This window comes from Procambarus clarkii, chromosome 48 (assembly GCF_040958095.1).
Source record: "Procambarus clarkii isolate CNS0578487 chromosome 48, FALCON_Pclarkii_2.0, whole genome shotgun sequence".
Taxonomy (NCBI): Eukaryota; Metazoa; Arthropoda; class Malacostraca; order Decapoda; family Cambaridae; genus Procambarus; species Procambarus clarkii.
This window is the reverse complement of record NC_091197.1, coordinates 28,423,804-28,429,803: the sequence shown is the minus strand read 5'-3', so window position 1 is coordinate 28,429,803 and position 6,000 is coordinate 28,423,804. Positions and strand designations below refer to the sequence as shown.

Sequence of the window (6,000 nt, the reverse complement as noted above, 5' to 3'; positions counted from 1 at the left end):
GCCAACTCCACGCTGACTTTGTCTCCAGTAGCACAGAGCATCACCTTCACTCACCAGACCACTCCACAAGTGATCATTTGAATTTCATCATGGAATTCCAATTGAATTATAATCGATCCAGCAATGCTGCTCAGTGTAGGAAAAGACCATCGATAATGGATACTAGTTCTGAAAGTGACGGCGAGTGGCATCACGTGAATAAGGCTAACAGGACAAGCCACTCCATGACGACCCATCGTCCTATAATCACTCCAGCTCTTCCAGCTCCTCAGACTAAATCTACAAATCAACACTGCCAATCTTCAAGGTGCAGCACACGGAAGGTAAGTCTTCCTACGCTACTGTAGTGGACCTGGAAAAAGAGTACCCCTAGCTCCAGATCAGAGCAAAACCAAATCTCAGAGAAGAATACATTCTGAGGCCTAAAGACGAGTCGGCCGCTACGATTCTGAAAAATTACACAAAATGTGAGGAACTGAAACCAGAGGATAAAATACGAAAAATCATTGTCCTCCACTATCCCTTGCATATGGTCCTTGACCATCTCGAAAAGCAGAACTATGTGGTGTCAGCAGAGAGATGTCAAGTACGAACCACAAAACAGGAAACCCGACAAGTCCTTCTCACAGTAAGAGGACGGATCCCGGAGAAACTTGACCTTGGAATCTGGGGCGTGTTCCAACACAGGCCTTACACCCCAAAACCTCTAAGATGCTTCAGATGTCAAAGATTTGGGCATCACAAAGATGGCTGCCAATGCCCAATGAGGTGTAGAGTCTGTAGCCAGCCCCATGACACAAAAACATGCATTGATAAACTCAAGGCAAACCGCCCTGTTCATCACCGGGCCAAAGGGAATAAAACACCTAAAGCTCCACACCCCAAGGATCCTCAACAGGAAGCCGAAGTACTGGCAACCAGGTTTGCAGAGAGAGCAGCCAGCAATCAACTTCCACCAGATGTATTAGCAGTACAGACCGGACTAGAGGAAGAAAGGTGGCACAGAATCCTTACAGCATGTGAAGAAGTCTCTGACACTAATGCCCCCTTCACACTGGATGAGCTCAATCGGGCTAAGAAAAACTCCAAGGATACATCCCCTGGAGCCTACAAAATAACCTATAAAATGATTAGAAATCTCGGCCCAGAGGGAGACGCTGCATACCTAAGGTTAATTAATTTAGCCTGGACTTCTCAAACTAGACCTTCTGCTTGGAATAGAGCAGACATAGTGCCGATCCCAAAACCCAAAGATCCAGCTAATCCCAGGCCCATCTCTCTCCAAAGCTGTGCAGCCAAGACGGCTGACAGAATGGCACTCAACAGACTAGAGTGGAAAATGCCTAAACTGCATCATGATATGTATGCCTATAGAAGAGGGGTTGGCACAGTGGAATGTATTACAACTCTGTTAGCCCACTTGAATGACAGACCAGGAATGCTGATATTCCTGGACCTCGAAAAAGCCTTTGAACTGGCTAGCGCCCCAGCTATTCTCTGCTGCCTCATTGACAAAGAGGTCAGAGGCAACCTGCTCTCCTGGACCAAAAACTGTCTCATAAACAGAGAAGCAAGAGTAAAACTTCATGGCACAGTCTCTGAGTACAAAAGACATGAAAATGGTACACCGCAAGGAGGTATTCTCAGCCCTCTTCTCTTCAACTGTTTAATGGAAAGAATAATGAGGTTGAAACTCCCACATCACTGCAGGCTGCTAAACTACACGGACGACTTTGTCATCATCATAAAAGGAAGGGATGCGGCGCGCCTTGCACCCAAATGCTTAGACTTCCATCAGTAAATAGGCAAAACAGATTGGGATCAAACTCAACCCCTCAAAGTCAAAGGCCATGCCCATAAAAATAGCGAAGCCCAACATCCAACTCACAGTACAGGGTCAACCAATAGAATGGGTCGACACCTATCAGTATCTAGGAATCATCCTGGAGACACATATGAATTTTAATGCTGAGGTCACATACTTGAGAGAGCAAACTGCGGCCCGGACGGCAATCCTCAGGTCGCTAACCTCCCTTTCTGGAGGAGCCAATCTGCAAGTCCTTCGCACATACTATGTACAGGCAGTCATGTCAGTGATCGATTATGCCGCACCTGCACTCACAAATCTATCACACCAACAGTGGAAAAAGCTTGAAGTTGCCCAAAACAATGCTATGAGAGCTGCACTGGGAGCCCCCATGTGGACCAGGCTTGAAACTCTTAGACTGGAGACGGGTTTGCCCTCTCTACAAGAAAGAATATTACAAAGGACAGCTACAATTATCAGTAAGATAATTATTTCTTCTGATCCAATCCCAGTACGGCAGGCTTTGGTGGTTGGACTAGGCCAAAACAATGGAAACTCTTGGGTTGCAAGAGCAGGAAAAGTCCTAAACAGACTACATTTAAAAAACATGATTCTTGATAGAGAGGGTGATCATCCACACCCAAATTACACTCCTTCCGTACTGTGGGAAGAGCCTTCTTTCAAAATAGTAATAGAAAGTCTCCCAATGCAAAAGGCTGCCTATGATCCGACAATCCTAAGGCGCTTAATAGAAGAGCAAATGTATAGCATAGCAGTAGCCACCCACATCTTCACAGACGGATCGCTGGACACAGAATATGAGAGTGCTGGCGCTGCTCTTTGCATGGCCAGTGTACAGGCATATTGAAGACTGGGAAGACTAGTATCATCAACCCAAACTGAGCTGTTTGCCATACAACAAGCATTCGCATATGTGATTGCACAAAACACTCAAAATGCAATCATACACAGACTCAAAAGCTGCACTTCAAATACTAGGACAAAAACAGTGGAAAGATAACGTGGAAATAATTACCACCATTTTGTATCTTGGAGCAGTCGCTAAAGGCAAAGGACTCAACATAACCTTAAACTGGATCCCATCCCATGTTGGAATCCCATTAAATGAGAAAGCTGATGAAATTGCTAAATTGGCAAATCGTCATCCAGTGGTACATAAAACAATTCAACCCAGCCTAGAGAACATAAAAAACATCATCACCAAAAAACTCTCACACCTCAACAAAGCCTACCTACACCAGAGAATAGCTGAAGGTTCGCCATCTGCAACATGGTATCTTCAGGCAACCAAATTAGAAAGGTTAAATATCCCAAAAGTAATCCACAGGGAAATAGCAGTTAGGTTATATAGACTACGTCTAGGTTACAGATGCAACTGAGAGATTGGTGAACCCCGACAGAGAGAGTGCATCACAGAAAAGCCATTACTTCACTATCTTCTGGAATGTGAAGCAACCAACGACCATAGAAGAGCTTTAAGAGTTCCTGAATCTTGCAGTGGCCACCCTGAAGCTATCAACACAGCCACTCTCCTGGTCAACAAAGGTGTCCAGCAGCTGGACACCCTCATAAAGACTGTGAAGCAGTATCCTCCCCGCGATAACAGCTTGATGATTAAATGCAACCTCAGAATACTGAAAAAAATTACTGAAAAAAATTGTAACACGAGCTATTCATGCCCGTGCCACCTCTTGGGTGGCTTAATCTTTATCAATCAATCAATCAATCAATCAATCAGATCAACGCCATCTAGGTTGTAGCTACAAGTTGCAATTTCAATGTCCCGGTGGATAAGTGTTATCTTACGGTCACCTGGTATACTGTCTGTCTGCTAATGACGTTTTATGTTCACAGAGGAGACGTAAGGAGGCGGTTATGCCGAAAAAGGTAGTTAACCTTAGGGGCCATATCACCAGGATATAAAAAATTGTTGTAGGGTATTCATAATTTATTATCCTGATACATGTGAAAGGTGCTGCACCTAGGCCAAGTTTCAGCATCTCAGCCTAAATAGAGACGGAGAAAAAAAAAAAAAAAAAAAAGAATTTTTCAACCATGTTCAATTGATTTCACAGCCCACAATTGTGAACCAAAATCATTTATACGACACTCAGCTATGACCTTACTATATAATAAAAATTTGCATGTCACATCATTATCCCAGATGTATTTAGTGCAATAATACAGATTTATAAAAGTTTCCCAAAAACGTATGCAACAAAATGAAGTGTATCATTATTTATAAAATCAATAAATCTACGTAGATAAGAATAATGACATGCGTTTATAGAGTCGTAAACTCTACATATAATGTGCAAGTTTCATGTAAGTTGATTGAATAATAAATAAAGGCTGTGAAACGAGATCTAGTTGTAAAAGTTGGAGTTGCGTAGCGCGCGCGACAAGTTACTGTACTCGCGGTCATGCGTGATTTACGCATTGCGGCCAACTAGTACCTTCTATGGAGAGCTCGCATGCATCTAGCTTTCAATGCTTGTCTCTTGTTCGTTTGGTAAGTCATATTGCAGTACAAATAACAATAATAGCATGAGTTCTGGGAGATAGTGTGAGAGCGCATCAGCGATACAACCACCCCCCACAAGAGACACAGAGTCACTGATGGGGCTGAGCGACATAGGACCCTCTCTGTCACACGATACTGTTGCCATTTAGTGAGTTTATATTCATTTTATGCATAACATGTTATTTTCAACGCTATTGCGAAAAATAAGACTTCTACAACGTAAGATACAATACCCCGCGGCGCACTCACGGCGCGAGGACCAGCTTCACGAAAGTTGCAGCGGGAAATTTGACTCTAATTACGTTAATTTTCAAGATTATCTATTACGTTTCAAGATTATAATTACGTTTAAGATCATTAAACGGTTTGGACCACAGTGTTGCCAGAACGTTGTAGTATTTTTCGTAATTTTTCGTAAATATTCCATTTTTCATCGAATTTTCGGTTAACATGGCCCCTTAGGCAGTCCAAGAACTCTTGACTTGGTCCCGTGAGAGGACAAAGTGGCCGCCGTCGGTTATAGCAATGTGTTAGCTGCTGGTTTATGCCATGTTGGATGGACCGACATACCCGGGATTGGCCGGGAAGAGTTATGTGACGACAGTGGTGCGACTGTAGAGAAGTGCTGCTAGTGAGTGACTAGAGACTTGTGCCAGGGTGCTAGCTACCCCCTGTATGTGATTATTTGCGACCCCTGACAGTGTGTTGCTGAACCCTCTGCCAGTGTGTATCAGGAGAGCGGAGGTGGGGTATTGGCACATCGTGACGATACGGTGTGTGTGGACTGGCCCATGTTGAGGAAGGTGAACTCGCCGGTGTTTGCCATTAGGTGTGGACGACGTGTACCTGGAAAGTGGATTCACCGGGATTGATGAACACTGCCGATGTGTTGTGTCCTGAGTGAGAGCGACACTTTGTAAATATGTGAAGTAATACTTTGATATAATATATATAGTGGTGAAGGTGTTAATGTATTGGTGAAGATATAATAGTGTATTGTTTATTCCCCCAACCTTCCACGACTCTGGCACTCTGCCTGACTCTAATGATTTATTAAACATGGATGACACTTGCTCACAAAGCTCCTCTTTGCATTCCTTAAGCACCTTGGCAAACACTTCGTCCGGCCCTGGGGATTTTTCTGGTTTCAGTTTCACTATTTGTTTAATAACATCATCCCTGGTAACTGTTTAACTAGTCAACCTGTCCTCTTCCCAACCCACATAGACTCGTTTCTACCAATATATAATGTGGTTTTTACCCACATAGACTCTTTCTACCTATCAGATTCTTCAGATCCTTTGTTATCCATTTTGGGTCATTATTATTCGATCTATTTAATTTGCATATCTTGAGATCTTGAGGTTATCTTGAGATGATTTCGGGGCTTTTTTTTTTAGTGTTTCCGCGGCCCGGTCCTCGACCAGGCCTCCACCCCCAGGAAGCAGCCTGTGACAGCTGACTAACACCCAGGTACCTATTTTACTGCTAGGTAACAGGGGCATAGGGTGAAAGAAACTGCCCATTGTTTCTCGCCGGCGCCTGGGATCGAACCCAGGACCACAGGATCACAAGTCCAGCGTGCTGTTCGATTTCGGCCGACCAGAAATAAGATGGGTTTAACTATGAAACAAATTAGTGGGTAAGA

The 6,000-nt window shown here is 43.8% G+C and overlaps 1 protein-coding gene across 1 annotated transcript in view; it reads left to right on the top strand.

The window, feature by feature from the left end:
- The window catches only part of LOC138351160 (titin homolog), a 59,395-nt gene that overhangs the window by 41,958 nt on the left and 11,437 nt on the right, over positions 1–6,000 (top strand). The window lies entirely within an intron of this gene.